General features: G+C 47.5%; 1 long non-coding RNA gene across 2 annotated transcripts; it reads right to left on the minus strand.

The window, feature by feature from the left end:
• Nucleotides 1-197: 197 nt before the first annotated feature.
• Nucleotides 198-27737, minus strand: LOC126515234 (uncharacterized). Of its 2 annotated transcripts, XR_007595780.1 has the most exons (5): nucleotides 27169-27737; nucleotides 25996-26148; nucleotides 6337-6664; nucleotides 4840-4935; nucleotides 198-1929 (listed from the first exon to the last, which is right to left on the minus strand). It is a non-coding gene; the product is annotated as an uncharacterized lncRNA (long non-coding RNA). The 2 variants fall into 2 exon arrangements; XR_007595781.1 differs by lacking the exon at nucleotides 6337-6664.

Consider the following 27737-nt stretch of genomic DNA (forward strand, 5'->3'; position numbering starts at 1 on the left):
CCCAGGCAGGGAGACACATGGCGGGCGGGCAGAAGACAGAAACATGGATAGACACGACATGCAGGGTGAGGTTGAAGTTTATTCAGGGGGTTATGGAGGAGGAAGGGTGAAGGGGGGCAGAGAGAGAGAGAGAGAGAGAGAGAGAGAGAGAGAGAGAGAGAGAGAGAGAGAGAGAGNAGAGAGAGAGAGAGAGAGAGAGAGAGAGAGAGAGAGAGAGAGAGAGAGAGAGAGAGAGAGAGAGAGAAGAGAAAGAGAAGGGGGAAGCAGAGAAGTGCGGAGAAAAAGCTGACTCTCCGAGAGGAAGATGGAAAAGGAGAGAGTGAGCTTAGGCTGGAAGCTGGAGATCAGCCTGCCTCAGCGGATGGGGGAGGGAGCGGAGTGGGAGTGGGCGTGGCTTGTCTCTTAAAGAGACAGAAAACCATAACGTTCACCATCCCACTTTTGAGACGCGCAAGGGATGAAACCCACCATGCATGCTAAGTGAGCACTCTGTCAACTAAGCCACATGCTCAACCTCTCCCAGAGTCTTCTCTGAGTGACAAGGGGTGAAAGTCCATCCAATAATGCTGGTACACTGGCCCCGCCCACTGGTGTACAGGAAGGAGACCTAGAGAAGAGCCAGACAGCAAGCTAAGGAGCCAGAAGAGCAGGTGGGGATCAGTTTGCAAGGGAGGCAAGAAGAGGTAAGTCATTCCTTTTGCTGTTTGTGTAATAACTCATGGTGGTGGATATTTTGTTTGTACTTTAACAAATAAAGCTTGCCTAAAGGTCAGAGTGTGGAACTAGGCATACTAGTTAGCCACAGAGGCCAGGCAGTGGTGGCACACACCTTCAATCCCAGCGCAGAGGCAGGAGGATCTCTGTGAGTTCAAGGACACCCTGGGCTACTCCAGATTAAATCACTCTCAAAGAGAAACAGAGCCAAGGGTAGTAGCTGACACCTTTTATCCCCTTACTAGGGAGGTGGAGACAGGAGTGATATGGCTGGGCCAGGAGAGGAATATAAGGCGGGAGGAGACAGGAGCTCAGACTGCAGTCTGAGATTTTGTAGAGACAGCATTCAGTCTGAGGATTTCGTAAGACCTAGTGGCTGACTGCTCTGCTTCTCTGATCTTTCAGCTTTCAACCCCTAATATCTGACTCTGGGTTCTTATTATTAAGACCAATTAGAAATTGTGCTACAAACACATTCAAGTATGAGTACTGAATAAAGGTTGCTTGGCGTACAGTTTTGAGGCCAAAATTCCAAGGGAGTGGCTTCATCCGTCCAGTTTCTGGACAGCACCCTGGCCATCACATCAGAGAGACAGGAAAGAACGGCTACATGCAGAAGAGACCGAGCTCATGGATGGCTTTGCTGTCCCTGGGAGGGCAATACCTCCAATGAGCTTCCACCCTCTACCGCACCCCACTCCTCAGCCTTCCTCCAGCTCTCAGTATTGACACACTGGGGACCAGACTTCTCGCACCTGAACCTCGAGGAACACAAGATCCATTCAAGCTAACAGGAAGGAAAACGGGCAAGGGAGGCACGGGTGGGCCACCCCCCCCCCATGTGAACGAAGACCTCGGGACACCCCAGGGAAGTGCCAAAGCTGACTTCCTCCTTCAGAAGAAGGGACCTCACGAGACTGCTGCTTCAGTGAAGGAGCCACACCTGAAGGGGTCCACGCGAACCTCTGAGCTTCTCATACGCTCACCTCTGCTGACCGAGTCACAGCCTGAAGACTCTTGGTGGCTTGGCTCTCCACGGCTTCCATGCCAGTCCTTGTTGCCAGTACTAGGAGGTCCAAGTGTATTCATTATGTTGTGTGACAAAATGCCTGACAAGAACTGCAGGAAGAGGCCATTGCAGCTGTCTGTCCTGGGATGGCCTCCATCACCGCAGGCAGGCAGGGCAATAGGCATGCGCGGGAGGCCAGCTTTCCACTGTGCTTACACAGGAAGAGGAGAGAAAAAACAAGAAGTGGGCCCAGGCTATGAAACCAGCCTCCAATGATCAACTCCCTCCAGCAAGGCTCCACTTCCCGAAGGTTCTATGAACTTTCGCAGGAGGACCACAGGCTAAGGACAAGGTGCTCAGACACGGAGCCTATGGGGACATTTCACAGTCAAATCGCAACCGCAAACCTGGGGTGTTTCTCACAGAATTGCAAAGTCGTGCTTTCTTTTGGAAAGAGAAAAGCCAGAGGATCTGTCTAATTCGACCCGTGTCCTCCGAAGTCTGTGGACAGCGGACAGAGCAGAAGCCTGTCAGACATCCAGTTACTTGAGCTTGGCTTCTAAACTAACTCCCCTTTGTCGTTACCGCCAGCAAATCCGGCAGCCTTCTATTCAACCCTCAATTAGCTAATCTCCACGTTGTACATATTTTATAGTGAACAGGAATCTGAAAAAGAGAAATCAAACCCAGCACAATAGACTTCATCCAGCACAACCACTGTGTAATTGGGGCTGGTGGATACAAGGAACTCATTCATTTGTAAGGAAAGCAACCTCAGCGACATGTGTGACATGTTACAGAGTAATTGCATGTTTGATGTAGATTGAGGTGAGCCGACCATAAGAAATGTCTTTTTTAAATTATTCTTTTTGCTAGGAAGCATTGCGTCTGTGCACCCTGGCCATTCACATCAAGTCACAATGGGAGTTAATGCGTTCCCTGATCACTGGTGTTCAAAGTTTGACTTGTGTTAGCTACTTTTCTCGTTGCCATGACAAGAGACCAGACCAAAAGCAGGTTAGAAAAAGAGGGGGGTCATTCTGATTCATGGTTTGAGGAGGTACATACACCGTGGTTTGAACCACACGGTGGTGGGAGCACAAGACACTCAGTAGACTGTAGTCCCACTGGTGAGTAGACTGTAGCCCCATTGTGGTGAGAACAGTATGGTGGTGGTGGTGGTGGCTCGGCAGACCTAGCCCCACTGTGGTGAGGACTGCACAGACCTGGGAGCACAGGGTGCTGGGTAGACTGTAGCCCCAGGCAGGAAGCAGAGGAAGGTTAGTATCATGCTATGTGTTTAGTTTGTTTTCTTTTTCCTTTGCCTTTTTGCATCTCAGGACCGCAGCCTACACAGTATACTTCACAGTCTTCCCACCTCAGCTAAACTTCCGTCTTTACAGAGCGCTGTCCTCCTGACAATCAAGTGGACAGTGAGAATTAGCCATCACATGACTTGTCCCCAATTCTAAGTCCACTTGATTCAGGCACACGAAGCCATCATCGGAGCACAGGCTTTAGTGCCGTCGCTCCGTGAGAAAGCTTAGGTAAAGCTGTATTCTAACACAGAGCCGAGGCTGTGAGAGACACTCTGGTGACATCACTCCTTACATGTTGGTGGAGCATGGACTTTGGAGGTGGCACTGTGCAGGTGAAGCTCAGCTGTGCCACAGGTATCACAGTCTAGCTGTAGCCAATCACAGTCTCAACCTCCTGCAAGCCTACACTAAGAACTAGCTTCTTTATTGAGATGGGGGGGTGTGGTGCTGGGTAAGATCTACAAAAAACCTACTAAGATGGATATGATCTTATACACTGATGTGGGATGTCTCTCTGCATGCTGTGATATGTTTTAGTAACACTGGTTAATAAAGAAGCTGATTTGGCCGATGGCCAGGCAGAACAAAGCCAGGTGGGAAATTCAAGCAAAGATACAGGAAAAAAGAAGGCAGGGAGGGAGACTCAATCAGCTGCCAGAAAAGCAAGAAGGGTAGTAACAAGCAACAAGCCTGGTGATAAAATATAAACAAATAGAAATGGGTTAAATTGTAAGAGCTACTAAATAATAAGCCTGAGCTAATAGGCCAAACAGTTTGTAATTAATATTAAGCCTCTGAGTGGTTATTTCAAAAGCAGTTGTGGGACCAGGCGGGACAAGAAACCTCCAGTTACAATATACAACACTCAGGAGGCTGAGGCAGGAGGGTGGCTTGTTTAAGGCCAGCCTGGGCCACATAGGAAGTTAGGACATTGATGTCTTTGAGGAGCAAGGGTTGATCAGCTGCTATCTACTGAACTCTTTGGGCTTCATGTTTCTTGCTTCTTGATCTTAAGTGGAGACACCAATGGCCAAATCAGGCATCTTGTTTTATAAAACATATTTTATTGAAATACTAGCTATAAGCACTGGAAGAATGTAACTTCATTTGACAGAACCTTTAAACAGGTAACTGGGGGGATGAGATGTAGCTCAGTCTGGCAGAGAGATGGCCACTCATGTAGGAAGCCCTGGATTTTATCTCTGGTACCACATGCATCAGACGTGGTAATGCAAACCTGTAACCCCAATACCATGGAAGGAGAGGCAGGAGGGTCAGGAGTTCAAGGTCATCCTCCTCAACTACACAAAGAGTTCCAAGCCAAACTGGGCTATCTGAGACCCTGTCTAAAATGTAGAGCCAGTCTGGAGAGTGTAGACCACCTCTTCCAAGAACTGACCGAGGAGAAGCTCGAGGGCACCCAGCATCTCCTCAAGTTACAGAATGATCAGTTGGGCCATGCACTCCTCCAGGATGTGTAGAAGCCATCTCAAAATGAGGGGGATAAAACCTAGGAGGACATGGAAGCTGCCTTGGCCCTGGAGAAGAACCTGAACCAGGTTTTTCTGCATCTTCATTCCCTGGGTTCTGCCCACGTATAACCTCATCTCTGTGACTTCTTGGGAAACCACTTTCTGAACAAGGAAGCAAAGCTCATCAAGAAGATGGGCAACCACCTGACCAATCTTCATAAGCTGGCTAGGCCACAGCCAACACAGACTGCCATGCCCCAGCCATATCTGAGCAAGCATCTCTTGGAGCGGCTCACTCTCAAGCACAACCAGGAGGCCTCCTCACCTTCCAAGAGGCTCGCTCCTCTGCTCTGCACCAGCCAGCCTCAGGACCCGCCATCTGAACAACCATCTATAATGAGATCTGGTGTCCTCTTCTGGCCTGCAGGCATAATACATGCAAGGAGAAAACTATATACATAGTAACAATACATAAATGAATAGAATAGAACAGAACAGAACAGAACAGAACAGAACAGAACAGAACAGAACAGACCAGACCAGACCAGACCAGACCAGAACAGAACAGAACAGAACAGAACAGAACAGAACAGAAAGTAGATCCAGGCTTGGTGGTGCACATCCCTTAATCTCAGCATGTGGGAGGCAGGAGTGGGTGGGTCTCTATGAGTCTGACCAACCTGGTCTCCATCGAGTTCCAGACCAATCAGGTCTACTGTGTGATGCCCTGTCTTTAAAAGCCAGGGGAGAGCTAGAGAGATGACCCCAAGTTAAGGGAGTGTACTGCTGTTGCAGAAGACCCATGTCCATTCCCAGAACCCAGTCAGGAGGTTTATAAGAAAAGGGGATCAGACACCTTTCTGTGAGCACTTGCACATATGTGCACACACACATATATATACACATATATACACACGTGTGCATGCTCACACACACAATAGGCGTCAATGAAAATATCTGTGAAAGAAAAGGAAAAGGGAAGCAGTGTCTTCGCTGACTAGTGACCACATGTCGTCTTTCACAAAACCTCAAAGCGTATCACCTAGCGATGGGCCCCAAACTAGGAGGTGACATCACCAGGCCAGCCCTGTCTGCAGCTTCCCATACAACACAGCAAGGAGTAATCAGACAACAGCCGCCTTTGTGGGAAGCAGGAAAACCATGCCAATAGATAGACACGAGGACAGAAAACCACCCTGGACCTGGGTTTCTTCCCGATTCTCCCGAGGCTCAGCTGCCATTTCGATCAACCCCTTTCATGTGTCTGGCTGAGTCTTTCCACTAACAGACTTCAGCCAGCAAAGGCTCCCATAAAAGTTGTGCACACAAAGGCTGAAGTAGTGCTGACTGACTTTAGCCCAACAGAAGACTTTCTCACAAAACCTTCAGCGTCCATTAGCCCCCAAAGACTCCACAACGTCTTTTCAGGGCCATCCTGACTTCCGCAGGAACGGGAGGCAGCTGGTTAAGTGTAGCTCCCACCCCTCATTAAAGAAGTTTCTTTGCCGGGTGCAGGCCTTTAATCCCAGCACTTGGGAGGCAGAGGCAGGCAGATCTTTGTGAGTTCAAGGCCAGCCTGGTCTACAGAGTGAGTTCTAGGACAGGTTCCAAATACACAGAGAAACCCTATCTCAAAAAAAAAAAAAAAAAAAAAAAAAAAAAAAAAAAAAAAAAAAAAAAAAAAAAAAAAAAAAAAAAAAAAAAAAAAAAAAAAAAAAAAAAAAAAAAAAAAAAAAACAACAAACAACAACAAATGTTTCTTTGCACAGGAGACAGAGGGTCCTACAGAGATCCAGGACTGGTCAAAATGATCACAAGTTACCTGTCATCAATGGCCACCTCTCCAGCAAAGCCCCTACTTCTAAGGTTCAGGCAGCATCATGGAAGAGGGGGCAGGAAGATTGTAAGAGCCAGCAGACCAGGAAGTCGGCTGCGAGGCTGTCTTCTCTGTGTGACAAGAAAGCCACACCTGAGAAATCTCAACAATATGGTCACCTAAATAACACCTGCATAGTGAGCAACCAGCTCACATATATCGTGGATGCGGGAAGTCTCACAACACTTCCCCTAGCTGAGGAGCTGCGGCTGCTAATGGCTGCTGAGAGAGGCAGAATCAGTCTTCTCCACGAGTGGTCCTCACGAGAGATCAGCTGTAAACACACAACCAGAAGAACAACACTGAATGAACTCAGATGTGTATGGGGGGGAGGGGGATAACAATAATTATAGAATAGGTCATGACTTCAAGAGGGGGAGAAGTAGGGGTGTAAACTATGTAAATACGGAATTCATAAAATTGTAGGGGAAAAAACCCTAAGTACTCTCTGAGCATTCATTCTGGGCTCAGTTTGAGGGTCCAGGTACATCCGGGGAAGGAAGAGGGTCCAGGTACATCCGGGGAAGGAAGAGGGTCCAGGTACATCCGGGGAAGGAAGAGGTGGGTGATTAAATTACACAAAGGCCAGCTGCAGCCATGGCACGGTCTGTACGTGAAAGGTAGGCCCCCTAGTCCCCCTCTTCTCTGCAGGACACAGTTCCTCCATTCTGCTAGTTCTAGAAGCCCTGTTGCCCATGGAGAGCTCACCTAGGTGATTCTGCTGGAGTCTCCACCATCGGTCATCACTGGACCCCATGGTTGGGCACATGACCCCCTCCAGGGGTCTTCTAGTAGTGAGGGGGAAGTGCACAAACTGGGCCATTATAAACTTTGCCCCCAGGTTTCCTGTGTAACTCAAGGAATGACACAATCTTAGCCTTCCAGTGGAAAGATCTGGCCAGATAATATTTCCGAGAGACAAGTGGGGATCACAGAGGAAAGGGCCCAGATAGCATCACCCGGATCCCTGAATCCAGCTCTACCTGTATCTGTTCCCACGCATCCTTATTCTTTGGATCCCAGTTCCAAAGAATCAGTGCATTTACATTTATCCCATACAGTGCTGTGACATGCATTAGTGTCAGTGCCAAAAGGAGCCCAAACAAAGACAGAGGGTGGGCTGCAGAGACGACTTGCTGGCCAAGAGCACAGATTGCTCTCGCACAGGACCCACAATGGGTGGCTTACAATCACCTGTAGCTACAGCTCCAGAGGATCCAGTGACTCCGGCTTCTGTTGACACCGTACTCACACACACACACACACACACACGAACACATGCAGACACTTATAAAAAAATAAACCTCTTAAGAAATGGAAGATGCATTAGAAAATGGAGCAGGCTTAGACGTGATGGGTGGTGGTGAGAACCCGGAAGCCAGGCTGGGGCATTTGCCTTAAACAGACAAGTAAATCCTTCCAGGGTTGTATGTCCACAAGTATAAGACAGGGTAAAAAGGGGGGGGGGGAAACAGGGTGCAATGAAGACACGCCAAGTCAGAAAAGGGAGAGACAGTGGAAGATGAGCAGAGGTGGAAAAATGACAGTGGGCAGAAAAGGAGGAACAGCCAGGCCCCCTCTCTTCCCTGGGCTTCCGTCTCCTCTTCCACAAGATCAGTAGGCAGGACCCGCCCCATAAATTGAACGACCCAGTCCTGTGTCCACACTTCACAGAAGGTTTCTAGTAGGCAGCTAGAACAGGGTATATACTCCAGGGACCCCAGCACTATGCAGGCCAGTGCAGAAAGACTGGGAGTTTGAGGCTACAGTAGGCTACACAACGAGACCAGGTCCCAACAAAACAAAACAATAATGATGACACAGAAACCCAGAGATGTGGCTGGGTGACCCTGTGCAGCTGCTCAGGTCACATGCTCCTGAAGCTTGTCCAGTCTGCAGGGAAAGACAAACTGATGGGACCTTTCCAGTGTTCCCTGTCAGGTGTCCAAGCACAGGGGTTAGTTAATCTTGGAAAGGAAGGCACAATTGGCCCCCATCCTGTCCTTGAGGATTCACAGACCAGCAGCTCTGCTGAAAAGAGAACCCGTGTCACTTCTTTAGAACCAGGCCTTCTCAAATTCATTTGGCCACAGAAATATTTTTTTTATCTAATTCTCCACATTAACAGTTCATAGGACCACTGTGGAAAATACTCTAAGCCCAGGTTTTGAGATTCCCGGAGCTGGAAGGGGCAGTAGCCATCATTCATGGTCGTCCCGCCCTCCCCTGAGGTCTGCTGCCGAGCAATCCACTCTGCTTGCCCTCCACAGTGACACTGACCCCTTTGTGCCCGATTTAATGGGGGTGGAGAAGGAGGAGGGACAGGAGATGGCTGTGGCTGCACAAGCTGAGAGGTCCTAGAAGACAGGGCATGAGTCCATAGACACCCCGCATCCAGGGACAGACAAGCCTTTGTTTAACATAAGTACACGCCAAGTGTTTACCCCTCAGCTATTTCCAGCAGGTCCAGGACATTTTCAGAGAGGGCTTTGGTACCATGCGCTGGACAGGGACTCCTTAGTTGCAATAAATAAACACTGTCCGCTGAGCACGTGACTCTTGATGATTGTATTGGAGACTGTCCGCTGAGCACGTGACTCCCGATGGTTGTATCAAAGACTGTCCGCTGAGCACGTGACTCTTGATGGTTGTATTGGAGATGGACAGCGTCTGTCTCCCAGGGAGTCCGGTGAGAACCAGCGTTATTGTAGCAGTTTAATCAGAACCCGGCGTTCCCACCAAGCTGATCTAGCTCCAGTCTTGTTAATAACAATGTTTAATGCAAAAGAAAATTCCGGAGCAGGGCTTTTCTTTCTTTATAAATGGGTAAAGAGGGAGGCGTCCTGCAAAAGCAGCCAAGGTTGACTCCTCTCTCTCCGCCACTGGCTTTCCTGTACCACACAAATTGCAGCATTCTTTGTCTGTACCTTTCCTTTCTCATCTGTGAAATGGCAGGGATGGCAGCAATAAAGATTCCTCTGGAAGTAAGAAAACGCAGGAGGGGCTGGAGACACGGTCCAGCAGTTCAGAGTGTGTGCTGCTCTTGCAGAGAACCCACTATAACTCCAGCTCTGGCCTCCTCAGGCGTCACACACACACAGAGCATGGAAACGCTATGTGGAAACAGCCACGGCTGACAGCGCTGAAGTGCCTCTTTTGCTGGCCTGGCGTGGTGACACCCACCTGTAACCCCAGGATTTGAGAAGCGGGAGCGGGCAGACTCGGGAGTCCGGGGCAATCCTCAGCTATCCTAACAGAAGTAAAGCCAGACTGAACTGCATGAGACCCTGTCTTAGGAAGCCAAAGGCCAAACCAAATGAACAACAAAAACCCGAAGAGCCAAGTTTCCAACAATGTGAACAGATGATCCTAACATCAGAAAGCACTACGGTTATGAATGCCCTTTGGTGGTCTCCACTCCCAGAGTCTGGGAGCATAACCAAACCAAACGCTACTCGCTACTCAACAGGCTAACAGCGTGAACACTTGGGAAACATAGCTAGGGTCCTAAAAGAACAGCTCCTAATGTGCCTCAGAGTGCGCTGCTGACACCTGCTGGCATGGAGTGGTATTACATGGGTGCCACACAAGGGGAACACTGGGAACATGGAAAACGAAGGCTGGGAGAAATCTTGGCCTGGTTTTCCTGCTCTTTGTGCTCCTCGGAACCAGTACCTTGAATATCACTGGGGCCTTAGGGAAATGTAGATTTAGACTATGACTATTTTGTTGTTGTTGTTTTTTGTTTCTCTCTGTAGCCCTGGCTGTCCTGGAACTCACTCTGTTGACCAGTGGCCTCAAACAGATATCTACCTGCCTTTGCCTCCTGAGTGCTGGGATTAAAGGTGTGAGCCACCACTGCCCAGCTTTAAAATAAAATTTTAAGAAAGAAAGAAAAGGACTGGAGAGATGGCTCAGAGGTTAAGAACATTGCCTGTTCTTCCAAAGGTCCTGAGTTCAATTCCCAGCAACCACATGGTGGCTCACAACCATCTGTAATGGGATCTGGCCTGCAGGCATACAGACAGAATATTGTATACACAATAAATAAATAAATATTTAAAAATAAAAAGAAAGAAAGAAAGAAAGAAAGAAAGAAAGAAAGAAAGAAAAATCTTCTAACTGGAAACGGTGACATAGGATGAGTTGGACATCCAAGGCCAACCTCAACTACATAACAACCTTACAGACAGCCTGGGCCACATGATTCTTGTCCCAAAACAACCTTACAGACAGCCTGGGCCACACGATTCTTGTCCCCAAAACAAGGATGTCTGACTAGAGAGCTTAGTGGCTATGTGTTTATGGGGGCTCCAGGGAAGCAGAGGCATTACATGAATGAACCCAGTCATGCCCAGCTGGGCACCTCTACTGGGCCTGGCCCAAGCCTTTCCGTACAGACTCACGTGGTGTGTGGAGCCACTCTCCCCTCCCACATGCTGCTGTGCTCTGTAAAAATCCTACTTCCTACTAACTCTGCTGGCACATTCTTCCTCTCACAGGAAAAGGTCCCAAGTCCACATGGAGAAGTTGAGAAAGCGGCCTTCCCATCACAGGGTTGGCCTTCATGTTTTCTTCTCTGAAGAAGGATCTGAGCAGTCCTTTCTCCAAACAGCAATGAGCTTTGGGTTATTTGAGCAAAACATCACACAGATGAAATTAGTTGGACATGATGGTACATTACAGAATAAAAGCTGCACCATAAGGTCACAAACTCAACGGGAAGCAAGGCTCATCGGGTATCCAAAAAAACTGGTGTTTCCAGGACAACACCTTTAGGACAAGAATTTTTAGCCCTTCCTGGATGACCAATCAATACAGAAATCATCTACTTGATTCAGCTTGAGTAGACCTGGCCTCTGCATGAGGAATGGCAGGATTTTGTTCAAGTCTCATCAGAAGGGTGTGTGACGAGGAAAGCCCATTGTGTGCAGGTTGCCATGAGCTTCTGTTCTGATTGGTCAAGAAGGAAGGCCCATTGTGTGCAGGTTGCCATGAGCTTCTGTTCTGATTGGTCAAGAAGGAAGGCCCATTGTGTGCACATTGCCATGAGCTCTGTTCTGATTGGTCAAGAAGGAAGGCCCATTGTGAGCACATTTGCTGTGGGATCACATTCTGCTCCTTCATCCTTTAAGATTCCAGCCCACTTGGGCATGGTCTCTTATACTGTAAATGCAGCTATAAAGTTTGTACTTGCTCTCTTGTTTCTAGCTCTCTTTTCTAGCTGTGGGATTCGGTTTCTGTTCTCCGTTCCAGCAGAAGACTGTGATCTGTGAGTCTACCCCTAAATAAATAACCCTCTATTATTCTCAATTCTGAACTAGTGTGGGATTATTTTGTGACTTCCGCATTACCATGAATTTCTGTTCTGATTGGCCAGGAGGAGTTGCCCAGGTCCTTCCAGTTGATTCAGATTTCAGCTCTTCTCCCAGGAGACAACTGCATCTCCAAAAGAAAACAGGTTTGCTACAACTAACTGAAGAAAATAGGCAAGGGTATCAATGACCAAATATTGGCATGAAATAATGTAAGGGGAGGAGGACTGCTCTGGCTCGTGGCTCAAGAGTGAGCGCCATCATGGCAGGAAAGAGGCAGCAACTGTGTGGCTAGGCCCATGGGAGAAGGCTCATGTAGTGCAGTGTGAGCCTGCTTGCTCACATGTCAGTGATCAGGAGACACAGAGAATAAGAAGGCCTGACCCTATGACCCTATGGCCCCACCTCTGCTAACTAAGCCCCATGTCTAAAACAAGGTCTACAACTTACCAGAACAGCATCACCAGCTGAGGGCCAAATGCTTGAGCACAAGATCTGTGTGTGTGTGTGTGTGTGTGTGTGTGTGTGTGTGAGGGGTTTCACATCCAGAGTGTGGCAGCAGGCAAAACCAACAGCTGTTCTCTGCACACTCCTGCATGGGGCAGGAATATGCATCAAACAGTACTGACAGCTGTTCTCTGTACACCCTTGCATAGGGTGGGAACATGCATCAAACGGTACTCACAGCTGTTCTCTGCACACCCTGCACAGGGAGGGAACATGCAACAGACGGTACTGACAGACAAGGATCCCATAATATGTTTACTCTACAGCTGTGTCTTTATTATTTCAAGATGTAAATGTCTGCACACAGCATCTGACTGGTCACTAGTCAGAGAGACCTTGGCAGCCTTTGATTCTCTGTACCACAGCGATTAAAACAGCAATTACACAGTTGAGAGGACCTCCACTCTCCTGAGGCCTCTGGCATCTCCTTCCCCATCTGATATTATAATGTGTCTGCTGGTGACAAGACACAGTTGATAGTGTCCTGTGCTTTTCTTCTTCCAATTGATGAGGATCCTGTGCTTTTCTTCTAAAAATACAAGGCAAGAAGAGAGGTGGTGCAGCCTAGGGAAACGCTGTCACCCGAGCTACGCAAGTCTTTAGGAAAACATTGTGGAGGAATAAATAGCACTGTCTCATAGCGACATCAGCTGAACAACGCTCAGAGCTCCAGGATGTACTTTGGTTAGAAACACAGGCCTACAGAAAGAGTCCGTGACAGAGTAAGCTGCTTCCCACTAATTGTGGCTAATAAAGCTGGTCCACAGTCAGGAAGGTGAGCTTCAGCCAGGCAATCTGAGTGCGAAGGACTGGCAGATGCCCTTGGAAGCTCAGTAAATGAACCTAGGGCCCGGGGATTATGAGAGACATTCACAGAGGCCTATTAGGGCTGCTTCTTATGTCTGTGTACTGATCACACCTACAAATAACAGTTTGTGCTCCTAACAGCACGGAGGCAGCAGGAGTGGTTCCTCCCTGGCCTCCCACGGACACACCAGCATGGAGCTGACACACTCACCAGGCGGGCTGGAAAGCTCATCTCTCTGCCCTGAGCTCTTCTATGAGATGAACCAGTGCTTAGGGAGTCGGGTTCGCATAGCTCCAGTACTTAGTAATTCTTGGACTGCTTTTTCTGTTCTAAAATCACAGTGGATTTTGCATTCTAAGCTATAACTTGCCTTCGTATACTTTTATTTGAATTTTCTTTACAAAATATTTCTCTGTCTATTTACGGCTCTGGTTCTCTCCTATCACAGTGTTTGTTCTGGAAAGTGAACTCACGCCATTGTCCTAGTCTCAAGTGCATTCTGATGCCCCACCAAGATACACCTTCTTAAATATGAAGCTAATGTTTTCTCCCAAACTATGGAGTCACAGAGTCCCTTCAGAAGTGGTGGTAGGCACATCGGATATCATCTGGCTGAGCTCACTCACTGTAAGGCAAAGGAACTGGGGTTCATCATCTTGGCTTAGTCACCCAGTTCCAGAACAAACTAAGACTAAAAGTTAATCTGCTTTCTTGGTTATCTTCTGAATTAATTACCTTTCTTGTTACTGCCATAAAAGACCCACTAAAATCAGTTTAAGGGAGGAAGCATTTACTTTGGTTCACACTTTGGGGGTACAGGATATCATGGCCAGGAAGTCACGGCAGTGGGAGCCTAAAGTGCTGGTCATACTGTTTCCACAGTCGGTAGGCAGGGCAAGACGAATGCTGGTACTCAGCTCATGTTTTCCTTTCTGCTGAGTCAGGTGCCGCAGCTCTTAGAAGGGTCCTGCCCATGTTTGGGGAGACTACCATTTCAATTAACCTAATCTAGAAACTCCTTCACTGACATGCTCAGAGGTGTTTCCATGGTGATTCTAAGCACACTGGCATTGACAATCAAGGTCACCCATCCTATCCTTCATGGACTCTGTGGGTAGAAAGGGGAATTCAAGCATCTGTGGAGACACTTCTGTGCTGACTATGCCTGGGCCCCTCAGAAACTCGGATTTGAAGCTTTGCTCCAGACGCCCAGCTTCTGAGTCTGAACTCTGGGAAGCAGGTTCGTTGTTGTAATATGAGCGGTGGGGCTGCATCCCTGGCACCCAGCCGCCCGCATGGCTAGCTTATGCCCTGAAATAATTACACGGAAACTTCATTCTTTTAAACACTGCTTGGCCCATTAGCTCTAGCCTCTTATTGGCTAGCTCTTACATATTGATCTAACCCATTTCTAATAATCTGTGTAGCCCACGAGGTGGTTTACCAGGAAAGATCTTAACCTGCGTCTGTCTGGAGTGGGAGAATCATGGCAACTCCTGACTCAGTTTCTTTCTCCCAGCATTCTGTTCTGTTTACTCCGCCTACCTAATTTTATGTCCTATTAAAGGGCCAAGGCAGTCTCTTTATTTAACCAATGAAATTAACACAAAACAGAAGACTCTCCCCCATGAGTTCGTGAAATAGATTCTTAAGTCAGAAGCCAGAAGAGTAAGAATGATGGATCCTGGGACTTACCCCCCACATCCGGAGCCCTTCCTGGACCTCCCTTCATCCTTAGGTCTTTTTTGTTTTGTTTTGTTTTGCTTTGTTTTGTTTTGTTTTTCGAGACAGGGTTTCTCTGTGGCTCTGGTTCCTGTCCTGGAACTAGCTCTGTAGACCAGGCTGGTCTCAAACTCACAGAGATCTGCCTGCCTCTGCCTCCCGAGTGCTGGGATTAAGGGTGTGCGCCACCATCGCCTGGCCATCCTTAGGTCTTTATTGCTGATACAGTCAGCATCATGGTATCCGCTGAATCCCTATCTGTCTCCATCTGCCATTGCCGCCACTGAATGCCAGGAGGCTTAGGGGCAACTAATGCTTTCCCAGGTTATGGAACTAAGACTTGATGAGAATGGTGGGCAAAATCTAATATTTGAAATTTTATCAGAATAAATGTAACATCCTATCCACAGCTTCCGAATATCAAGGGCACACAAACAGCTGATCTTGCAAACAGGACCTAAAAGGCCGAGTTTACCACAGCCTCAACCTGTGCCTAGAGTAGCTATTCTCAACCTGTAGCTCGTGACCCCTTTAGCAAACCTCTGTCTCCAAAACTATTTAGACTACAATTCTGAACAGCAGCAAAATGACAGTTATGAAGTAAGGACAGAATAATGTTATGGCTGGGGTTGCCACACCGTGAAGAACTATATCAAAGGGTCACAGCATTAGGAAGGTTGAGAACCACTGGCCTCCAGGATGGATGCATTTGTTCCCCTTAGGGGCCCAAAGCTGTTGCTCTGTAGACTTTAACAGGCAGTTGGCCAGAGCAAGAAGAAAAGAATCTTCACTGTGCTCTGTTCTGGTCACACCTGCATCATAAGCAGGACTGAGAAGAAACAAAGGCAGACAAGGCCAAGACTGCTAAGCAGACTCAGGTAAGCAGTGGCTCTGGAGAAAAAGCCAAGCATTCAGGGCTGAAAAGATGACTGAAGATACACAGCAGAATCACTCCTTCAATGAGGTCCTCAAGTGAAGACGTTAAATATTGCATAAGAATATTAAAGAGGGGGCTGGAGAGATGGCTCAGAGGTTAAGGACACTTGACTGTTCTTCCAGGGGTCCTGAGTTCAATTCCCAGCAACCACATGGTGGCTCACAACCATCTAAAATGAGATCTGGTGCCCTCTTCTGGCATGCAGGCATACATTGCGGCAGAACACTGTATTGTATATGTAATAAATAAAATCTTTATTTAAAAAAAAAGAATATTAAAGAGGACAAGCTCAGGGTCCCTTGTTATGTTGGAAATAAAATGGGTCCAGTAAATTCGCCAGAAGTTCAAGAAGAGCCACCAGGAAGATGGGCAACTCAGAGGCTGTCTCAGCAGGTTCTGCCTGATGTGTGCTAGCAGTTACCCTATTTCCATGGTATATTAAAATCATCTCTTCAGGCAGTTCTGGCACAGCCACAGGAAAAGCAAGATGTGACTGCCTCGCTGAAAAAGGTACTGAGCCATGTGGCTAACACAGATAAGAATAATGGGCTAATGTAAGTTTTAAGAGTTAAGAAGCCTGAGATACTAGGCCCCCCAAAAAATCATCTCTTCAGCATAAGTGGACTTAAACCTTTTTCAAATAATAATTATTAAAATATACCCTATGCATGCAATCATGCTCTCTCTAAGTACAGGGCTTGAACACAACTGTGGAATCAGAACCCAGACTGAAAAATACTTATCTGAGAAGTGTGCAGTTGAGTTACAAAAGACAAAACCAAAACAAAAGAAGAAGAGGAGGAGAAGAAAGAAGGAAAAAACATTTCATGAAATTTTAAGCAACTCTGCAACTTTATGTTGACTACACTCACAGCTATCTGTGGCCCCCTGTTGCCACATACTGGACACACCCTGGGAGCACCACTTACATGTGATACATGTCCCCCCTGGTGTCTCTGTGGGCATTTGTGTTAGCACTGTCCAGAAGCTTGGTCTGATTGGCTACCACTCATGTGTGGATGTTAAACTAGCAAGCTTATTTAGGTGGCTGTGCAGTTCATTTTGTGAGTTCCTCCTCAACAAAAGCAAAGTGAAATCCTGGAGGGAACAGAAAGACCCAGGAGAGAGGAACCCTGAGGTTCCAAGTGGGAATTCCAGAGGTGGTAGGTATTTGTTTAAATGCTCAAGGAGCAGCCCACCCCTCAGAGCAGGAAAACAAGGTAGAGTCGGTGTCCATATGGAAGAGAGTGCTCAGAGGAGTTTTGGAGTTCACTTGGGGAGTTCAGTGAGAATGAGTCACAGGAAACCGAGGGTGCTGGTTCTCGTTTTATCTTTTGAGTCAGGGTCTCATGAGTAGCCCAGGATAGCCTCAAGCTTGCTGAGTAAGCTTTTTCTGCCCTCTCCTACAGGCTGGATTGCAAATGTCCATCACCATGTCTTATACATGTGGTGCTGGGTACCACACCCAGGACTTCATGTGTGCTAGGCAAGCACTCTATCAACTGAGCCAAATCCTGAGCCTACAGGTGCCAGCTTGGACATAGGTTAAGACAGAATAAAGAAACTCCACTATACAGGAATCTAATATGAGAGAGATTTGTTTCTGTCTTCAGGAGACACCCCAGAGGTGGCTTGGCTGTTCCATGGGGTCACTGGAATCCAACTGACATAGGCTCACCATTTTCCACATGTGGCTCCATCTATGATCTGAAGAATCTGCCTATGAGCTCATTGAGATCTCAGAAAAGGGGGCTGGAGAGATGGCTCAGCCACTAAGAGCACTGACTGCTCTTCCAGAGGACCCAGGTTCAATTCCTAGCATCGGTATCCTAACCAACACAGCCATGCAGAGACAGACATGCTGCACAAGAGCATGCGTCCAGTCCCAGGCAGGACAGAGCAGAGGGATGCAAGACTTCTTAACGCTCCTCAGCGCTGAGGCAATTAAGAGCTTGTTGTGAATTATGTATGGAATTTTCCACTTAATGTTTTCAGACTGGGGTGATGATAGACAACTGAGGCCATAGAAAGCAAAACGAAAATAAAGAGGGCCGAGATCTTCGCATTATAGAACAGCACTTGAGCCGTTTGGACCCTGACAGTATGTTGTTTAGAGGCATCCCATATCCATGTGATAAATGCAAATGGTGTCTCCAAGAATCACAATGGCCTCTGTCCAGACTAAGACTCAAGTCACTTTCACGCATATTGCGAGAGCTGGCTTTGAGAGTGACCCGGGTGGGGAAGGCAGGCTGGGAAACACTTGTATCCATTGCAGCTGGAGGTCCCTGTACAACCTAACACCAGGCAGCCTCCTGCTAAGGATTCATCTCTCCCTAGCAGAGGCTCTGTGTGTCAGAGCAAAGTCTCCTTGTGACCTTGCTGTCATATTCTACACTCCAGATACCCCACTTCTGCTTTTCAACTCGGCAGAGTTGCACACCAAGCTAGCTTCAGGAACCTTACTGTTGCCATGGGTAACACGAATTCAAAAGAGGGATGGAACTCAACAGCCTCTCAATATCCACCCTCAAGTAGGAAGTTAAATGAGGTGCTAGAACACCTTAGAAAATGGGAGGCTCCTGGCAAGGGATGGGGCGGTACAGCTCAGCCTTGTGGAGCCTGCTAACAGCTGCTAAAAATACTCTCTCTGTGTGGTGCTTGCAAGTCCTGGCAAATACCCAGCGACAGGAGAATGGAAGTTTGGAACTTCAGCCTGCACGATGCTGTATGCTAGCCACGGCCATGTGAAGCCACAGACCACTTGAAACACGCACTGTGGAATTAAGACACAGAACTGGGGATACAGCTCAGTGTCCCTGAGTTCAATCCCTAGCCACACATGGACAAGTCCTTTTAAAAGTCAGGTGTGTGGAGGGGAGGGGGTTACGACACAGAGATGGCTCAGCAGTTAAGGGCACTTGCTACTCTTGCAAAGGACTGAAGTTTGATTCCCAACACCCACATCATACAACCACAGGTAACTCTCTGTGCAGCCCTGGCTATCCTGGACTTACTATGTAGACCAGACTAGCCTTGAACTCACAGAGATCGGACTGCCTCTGCCTCCAGAGTGCTGGAATTAAAGGTGTGTGCCATCATGCCCCACTACCCGCAAGAACTTCTTACACATCTACAGCTTACTGAGGAAGTTTTTTAGCCTTGGGAGATTCAAACAAGCAGGGAAGGCTCCTTGATACAGAAGTTGCAGAGACTTCAAGTGTCCTGCTGGGAAGGGGTGTAAATGCTAAATGAGTGAAAAGAGCCAGGCGGTGGTGGCGCACACCTTTAGTCCCAGCACTCGGGAGGCAGGGGCAGGCGGATCTCTGTGTGGCGGCTTAGATTAATGCAGACAAATTGTAATAAATATATAAACAACTTTAATGGAAAAATCAGACTCACAAAACCAAAGTTCCCGCAGAGCACAGGAAACAGGAAGGGGCGCGCAGCTTCTGCACACCCAATTTATCAGTAAACATTCGCCAGAGGCAAACCCGCCCCCTTAGAGGCTGGCCTAACCCTACATCTCTGTGAGTTCGAGACCAGCCTGGTCTACAGAGCTAGTTCCAGGACAGGCTCCAAAGCCACAGAGAAACCCTGTCTCGAAAAACCAAAATAAATAATTAATAAATCAATAAATAAATAAATAAATAAATAAATAAAAAGGAAGGTGGTAGAGACACGTGTTACATATGGTAGAGACACATGTTACTTACGGTAGAGACACGTTACATATGGCATGCTAAATAAAGAAAATGCTTTGGACTATGGCAGGGTAGAATATAGGTAGACAGAAAACTAAACTGAATGCTGAGAGAAAGAAGGCTGAGTCAGGCAGATGCCTTGTAGCTGCTGAAGGAGAAAGATACCAGAACCTTACTAGTAAGCCACAGCCTTGTGGCAATACACAGATTAATAGAAATGGATTAGTTTAAGATATAAGAGTTAGTTAGTAATAAGCCTGAGCTAAGAAGCCAAACATTTAGTAATTACTATTAGCCTCTATGTGTTTCTTTGGGACTGAAGAGCTTCAGGATCAGGTGGGACAGAAACTTCTGTCTACAGGTTCCTAGACTATACCTCCTGGAAGAACCACCGGGGTCTGTGATGCCACCAGAGGCCAAGCTGGTATCTGTGGTCCGTGCTGCTGTCCCAAGCCATGATGAAGCCTGAGATCCATGTGGATGTAAGCAGTCTGTGCAACTGCCTGATGGTTTGGGGATGCCCTTGGGCTTTGCTGCCTGGGGGCAGGGCATGCTGATGTGAGTGACTTGTGTCCACTTGAGGCCATGATGAGGCCCAAGGTCCATGCAGCCACTGAGAGCCATGAGTGGGTCAGTGGTCCAGATGTGACCAGAGGCTGTGTTGATGCCTTGGCCTGTGTTATCATCCAAGGCCAAGCAGATGTCTGTGGCCTGGGCAGCTGCCTGATGTCTGAGGCCTATGCCTAGCATGGGTGCAGAAAAACTGGCCCCATCCCTCGCCAGCTGCGTGGGCTCAAGAAAGGAGTGGTGTGGGGCCCAGCAAAGGCTTAAGCTGTTATTTTGTTTTGTTTTGAGACAGGGTTTCTCCGTGTAACAATCCTGGCTTCCTTGGAACTCTCTTGGTAGACCAGACTAGCCTGGAACTCACTGAGGTCTGCCTGCTTCTGCCTCCTGAGTGCTGAGATTAAAGGTGTGTGCCACCACTGCTCGGCTTAAATTCTTTTATGAACGAGATGACGAGTCCTAAGAAAGCCCCTGTTTCTCCCATAACAAAAATAATAATAGTTATCACAATTTCAAGGAAAATGAAAGGATCATAATTAGTCTTGGCCCGATGACCTGTCCTCTCTTCCCCCTGTCCCTCTCACTTCAGGACACCACGGTCAACCCGCTGTAACAAAGACCTGCTTTCACGAGCTCCACCCATTTCCTGGCAGGTGGGGGTCAGTACAGGGTGTGGGCAGTCCACACCCACAGGCACTTTTGTGTTATATCAAACCCTTTCGGCTCCCTGGCCAAGCCCCACCCCTCTGCCTGCCATCATGGTCCACTCATATCTTTATTTTCTTGGCTTTAAAGGAGTGTTCACTTTGATCTCGGGCTCACCTTATAATTCCTCTGCAGGCTCTCTGTGAAACCAGGCAGAGTCTGCCCAGGGATTGAGGCCAGGTGAAAAGTTGGCACATTCAGTTGGTCGTGTAAATACCTTATCTAGGCAACTCCTTTCCTTCTTAGTTTACCGTGGCCAGTGGAAAGCTGCCACAAACTGCCGAGCGACGTCACTCCCATGTTCTGACATGCTCTGGGCGGGCGAGGGAACAGAGGTCCTCCACCCTCTCTGCAGGATTAGGTAACAGCGCCTCTCCCTGTCTAACCCACCCGACCTCGGCTCTGGAATGAGGCGGCTCCTGTGAAACAGCTCTCTCTTGTGGAGATTTTCATTTTCGCTGCACCGAATTGTTAAACAAACTCACTAAGAAGACCAAACCTAAGGTCAAGCACGCCATAGCAAAGTTGTAACCTTGGGAAGGAACCACTGCCTCTCAGTGGCCACGGAACCCGGACTCTCAGAGCCAAGAAAGCGCCTCTGATGGTGACTGGCAGCCACCTGGGAAAGTATCAGATGCGTGCCATGACCAGGCAAGCGTGTCAGCTGGATACGCCAAAGAAAACTCAGGCACTGGCCATTGTTCCTCCCTACCCATTAAAGGGTTGAAAGGTAAGCAGCACATTTCTGGCATGGGACACGGTTGTGCTGCAAGTCAACACACAGTCCTGACTGACCACAGACAGGACTCAGGAAAGGCTTGTGCAAGTCGCGCACTCCGCTCCCCATCGTCTCGGTCCTCCTGGCAACCACTGCGATAGATAGGTAGGTGATCTGGGGTTTCCCCGCTTTGAAGACGGAAGCTTGCAGGGACAAACCGGCGCTCAGCTTCATCTGCCCAGCAGAGAGTAAGAATAGGCCTTTTAACCCCTGGTATCGTCAGACCGTTTCCTGTGTATGCTACAGCGGCCGACACTGCCGTGCTGCAGACAGCACGCAGAAAATAAAGTCCCTTCTCCACACAGACCACTGCTGAGGTTCTGTCTCATACACGGTGCTGCATCAGGTGTTGTAGAGAATTTAAAAAAGGGTGAAGACACCAAGTTTTTCTTACCTTCCAGTAAAGGAAAGAGACTGGGCTGGACTCGTCTGGTTAAAGTACCTGAACTACGAGTGTGACGACCAGAGTTTGGGCCTCAGACACTGACGGCCCAACAGCAACACCAGCGCTGGAAGACAGACGGGACCCCACAGAGCACACTAGCATGCTAGCCATACCAGGAAGCCCTGGGTTCGATTCCTTACTGCAACATATAAAGAGGGCTGGCCACTGAGGGCAGCTGACATCAAAGTCAGACTTCCACATGCTCATGCATGGTACCCACATACATGAACATACACACACACCACACACAGGAAGAAACAACAGAAAGGAATATCAGTCAACCCTTTTTCTTTCTTTCTTTCTTTCTTTCTTTCTTTCTTTTTTTTTTTTTTTTTTTTTTTTTTTGAGACAAGGTTTCTCTGTGTGGCTCTGGCTGTCCTGGAACTAGCTCTTGTAGACCAGGTTGGCCTTGAACTCACAGAGATCCACCTGCTCCTGCCTCCGGAGTGCTGGGGTAAAGGCATGCACCACCACCACCCAGCTTCATCCCACTTTCTAAATTCCTCAGTACTGTAGGGGTGAAAATCAGCTGATAGAGTGCTTACCCAGCCCAAATGAAGCCCTGGCTTCAATCCCCGGCACTGCATGAGGTGGGCTTGGTGATGTACCTATAATCCCAATATTTAGGAAGATCAGAAGTTCAAGGTCATCCTCAGCTATGTAGGAAGTTCAAGGCCAGCCTAGCTACAGATATCCTGTCTCAAGGTTTTTAAGGCTACTTCATACAATGCCATGAAAAGTCCCCATTTCCATCCACCCAGAACTCTCAACCAACTCAATCATCTGGAATATATTCCATTAAAGCTGGTATCTTATCCTCTTTTCTGCCTACCTCAGCCATGTGGGGCAGTGCCGAAGGCCCCAGGACAGTGGAGCTGGGATGTTCCTCAGCTGATGGAGTGCTAACCCTACCTCTCAGAAAATCCCAAATTTGACCCTCGCGATTCCGTAAACAAGATGTGGTAACGCGTGCCTATAATCCCAGCAGTGGACTGTGGAGACGGGAGGATTAGAAATTCAGGGTCATCCTCATCTACATAGCAAATCTGAGGGCAACCTTGGACACAGGAGACTCTGCCATAAACAAACAAGCAAACAAAACAAAGAGACAACCTTAAGGAGGGAGGGAAAAGACATCAATTCACTGGTGAGCAGGATGAGCAAAAGAGGTCAAGGGGAGGGGCTGGAGAGATGGCTCAGAGGTTAAGAGCATTGCCTGCTCTTCCAAAGGTCCTGAGTTCAATTCCCAGCAACCACATGGTGGTTCACAACCATCTGTAATGGGGTTTGGTGCCCTCTTCTGGCCTGCAGGCATACACACAGACAGAATATTGTATACATAATAAATAAATATTTTTTTTTTAAAAAAAAGAAGAGGTCGGGGCTGGAGAGATGGCTCAGTGGTTAAGAGCATTGCCTGCTCTTCCAAAGGTCCTGAGTTCAATTCCCAGCAACCACATGGTGGCTCACAACCACCTGTAAAGAGGTCTGGCGCCCTCTTCTGGCCTTCAGGCATACAGACAGAATATTGTATACATAATAAATAAATATTTTAAAAAAAAAAGGAGAGGTCAAGGGGGTCACAATCCAGCTCCAATTTGAGAAGCGCACACCCTCTGAAAAGTGCAAAGACATACCTCAGAAGTGAAAACATGGCCAGTGGTGGTGGCATACACCTTTAATCCCAGCACTCAGGAGGCAGAGGCAGGGCGGACCTCTGAGTTCGTGGCCAGCCTGGTCTACAAAGCAAGTTCCAGGACAGCCAGGGATACACAGAGAAACTCTGTCTCGAAAAGAGAAAAAAAAAAAAAGATGGAACCATGGCCTTGTCTGTCCTGTGTGTAACAGGGGTTCATAAGCACCTTATCTGTTTATGATAATTTACACAGAACATGATTTAATAACTTTATTTTCTAAGTCTAGACTTGTCTAGACTTGATAGGTGATTTAAGAAGCTTCAGGTCCCTCTTGGGTATATATCCAAATATGCTCAATCATGCCACAAGGACGTGTGCTCATCTATGTTCATAGTAGCATTGTTTGTCATAGTCAGAACCTGGAAACAACCTAAATGCCCCTTGACCGAAGAACGAACAAGGAAAATGTGGTACATTTACACAATGGAGTACTACATGGCAGAAAAAAAATAACGACATCTTGAAATTTACAGGCAAATGGATGGAGCTAGAAAACATATTGAGTGAGGTAACCCAGACACAGAAAGACAATTATCATATGTACTCACTCATAGGTGGTTTTTAAACATAAAGCAAAGAAAACCAGCCTACAAATCACAATCCCAGAGAACCTAGACAACAATGAGGACCCTAAGAGAGACATATATATAAAACTAATCTACATGGGAAGTAGAAAAATACAAGCTCTCCTGAGTAAACTGGGAGCATAGGAGAGGATTAAAGAGGGGAGGGGAGAGGCAGGGACAGGAGCAGAGAAAAATGTAGAGTTCAATAAAATAAAATAAAAACTGAAGAAGAAGGAGGAGGAGAAAAAGAAGAAGGAGGAGGAGGAGGAGGAGAAGGAGAAGGAGAAGAAAGAAAGAAAGAAAGAAAGAAAGAAAGAAAGAAAGAAAGGGAAGCAGCTGCTACTCCAGGTCTAGTCCAATAAGACTCACATTTAAACTTTCAATTTTCCATTCCCTGAAAACATAACATTTTGACTAAGACAGATGAGATCTCATGATGCTACATGAAAGATTTAGGAGGTTTGGGTCTAAAATTGTCTGTAAGATCTTACAGCTATGACCGTGCATCCATCTTGTTAATCGCTGAGAAATTGTGGAGAAGGAAAGCCACACTCCAAGGTCAGAGTCAGGCCGTTTGTCCCCATGTCACACACAGCACTTAGAGTTTAAAAGTTCAGCTAACCATGTGACGTGGGTTTAGACACAAAATTACCTCAACTATGAAGAAAAGGAGCAGAGCAAACACCACTGCGGTGGCTTGGCTCTTAGACACACACACACCCACACCCCCCCCCCCCCCCCCCCCACAAGCTCAGGTGGAAAATGCAGGGTTGGGCTTGTTGGAGGAAGATCGCCAGCAGAGGGATGCTTGTGAGGCACATATCCAAATGCACTTTGCTCCCTCCCCCGCTTTTCCCCCTCTCCTTCTTCCTGACTGCCATGCGGTAAGCAGCTTTGTGCTTCCCTTCCCTCCTCAGCCTCAGAAGTAATGGAGTCAGATGACCAGGGACTGGAAAACTGACTAGGGCAGCAGTGAAAGGCAGGGGACCACCTGCCCATCGGGAGAGGCGAGCTGATCTTAGGATGAGACACACGCGGACTTCAACACTTGCTATTAACTGTGGGAGAATTCCAGAGATGTCTGGCTCACAGTTATTACCTTACACTTTTACGTGTGTGCTATATGACATAATTAAAGGCTTAAACACAGCTTGCGCTAATTTTCCAGGAAGAAACATGGAAGCTTCCAGAAATTATACACCCGAATTATGATGGAGAAAAAAGCCCGGGATCTTATAAAACTGACGGCCCAAGCGTTGCAAGTAAAGTGGTGACGCGGGCCGTCAGCACGGCTTCCGCTGGAACACAGTCCCAGAGATTTGACGTCTGAAACCAGTGCAGCCAGGGTAGAGTAGCGATCTGCCGGCGAGGGAAGTCTCTCTTTTTTTTATAGTGGACACAATAAAAAAGCTTGTTGCTGGTTAAAATGCCCACAAATGACTGTTGAGTGCCCAGCCCTCACGAGGACTGCTGTATGACTCCGTCTGAGCCCCAGAGAACATCACCGAAAGACATGAGGCCCAGAGGATGGGAGGAGTCCTGAAATACTGTCTTCTAGTGGCGACATTGACAATGCAGTCTTGAACATACAGCAGCAATGCCCCTTGTACATGAAAGCAGTAGAAAGATGACAGGGACCTACCAGAGTAGGGGGTGACAAGACAGGGTAAAGGGGATGCTCACAACACCCTGCACACACGTACGAAACAGTAATTTAAAAAGATTAGATTTCTGATTTGACATAGAATTACTAGGCTAGTGGGGTCATGGGTTAGGGAAAGCCTAAGACATGATGTGTCTGTGAGCTAAACAGAAATTAAGAGTGTACTAAAGAAAGTTTATATGGAAGACACTTACGGCACTTAAAGCATCCCGGCAGGGCTGTGGGTGCAGTCATGAGACCTTGTCAGCATGCATGAGACCTTGAGTTCCATCGCCAGCACCCCTGGGAACCTTCGTACCACACAGTGTTATGGAAGAGAAGTATCCCTTCCTTAAAGCCTGCAGGGGCTGTAGGACCAGGTGACTGGGTTAGAATTGGTACCTGTTGCTTTGCTAAATCTTCCCACTCGGATAATACGTATACACACATAATAAACACAAACTCATGCATGCGTATAATAGGCATATATCAAAATAGCAAATGTATATCTGAATCAGTTGTATTTTAGCACTTTTTGTTTGTTTGTTTTTGTTTTTTTGTTTATCGAGACAGGGTTTCTCTGTAGCCTTTGGTGCCTGTCCTGGAACTAGCTCTTGTAGACCAGGCTGGCCTCGAACTCACAGAGATCCGCCTGGCTCTGCCTCCCAAGTGCTAGGATTAAAGACGTGCGCCACCATCGCCCGGCTATTTTAGCACATTTTATTAAACACCCAGAATAGACTACATTTCCCATAAATATTTTGTCAATAACAAGCTCCTGATTGGAAAAAAAAAAAACCCTGAATGCTATCTATTACTAACATTCCAAGAATCTGCTGGTCAGTAACTGAAGAAAGAAATAATACAACAGAATCCAGATGGCCCAGACCCCTCTCTGTTATCAAAAGAAGACCAACCTGTCAGGCTTTTCTTTTTTAAACAGGGTCTCATTATGTAGCTCTGGCTGGCCTAGAACTTGTTATACAGACAGGGCTAGCCTCTAACTCACAGAGATGCCCCTGCCTCTATCTCCTCTCTTTCTTATTGTAAGGATTAAATGAGTTAATCCCAGCCAAGTGCTCAGTGTACAGTGACCCTTCAGTAAAGAAACCCTCACATGGAAAAAAACACACACAGACACACACAGACACACACATGCACATGATATATATATATATATATATATATATAATGAGACAGTGTCTCTCCAGAGTCTGGCTGTTTTAGAATTCACTCTGTAGCCTTGAACTCAGAGACCCGCCTGCCTCAGTCTCCTGAGATTAAAAGTCTGGGACACTACACCCAGCAACAGCTAAATCTTTTTGGTGTTGAAACATATAAAAGTCAAGGAAACCACACATTTCGAGGCAGATATGAAGGCTCCTCACCTGGAGATCACAGGACAAGAAGGCTGGAGTGGGAGGGAGGAGGGAAGCAGACTGTCTCCTTTTTGCCTGAGTTGTTCAGATCGAAGGAACCAGCAACTCCGCGCGCATCACCAAGACAACGGTGAAGCCTTACCGCCACCTGCTGGCCACCAAGCCATCGTTCCACTAAGCCTTCGTTCCGTGACGTTTGAGGACCCGAAGCTAGCTTTCCTGGTGTTTTTGGAGGGCCAGTCTTGGCATTTTTATGCTTTGAGGGTTATCTGAGTTTTACTGGCAGCTGTCAATAAAAATATGTGATTTCTTATGACAAACCGCTGGTTTTACATTTACATATAGTCCTAGGGAATCCAACAAAACTTTGTTTCCAGAAGACAGCGGTTAAAGAAAGTGGGGCTCACGTGTGTTCCCAGAGCCCGAATCCAGCTCCGTGACCGACTGGGTGGCCTTTGCCAATGACGTCACTGCTCTTAGCGCTTTTCTCGGCTTTGAAACAGCTGCTCGCTGGGTCTTCAAACACTGGATGCTCAGGAGCCCTGGAGAGAGTCTTGGAGACTTCCCAACCTGCTTAA

This window comes from Alexandromys fortis, unplaced genomic scaffold (genome assembly GCF_014885135.2).
Source record: "Alexandromys fortis isolate MF-2015 unplaced genomic scaffold, M_Fortis_MF-2015_v1.1 scaffold_162, whole genome shotgun sequence".
In the NCBI taxonomy this organism is placed as follows: Eukaryota; Metazoa; Chordata; class Mammalia; order Rodentia; family Cricetidae; genus Alexandromys; species Alexandromys fortis.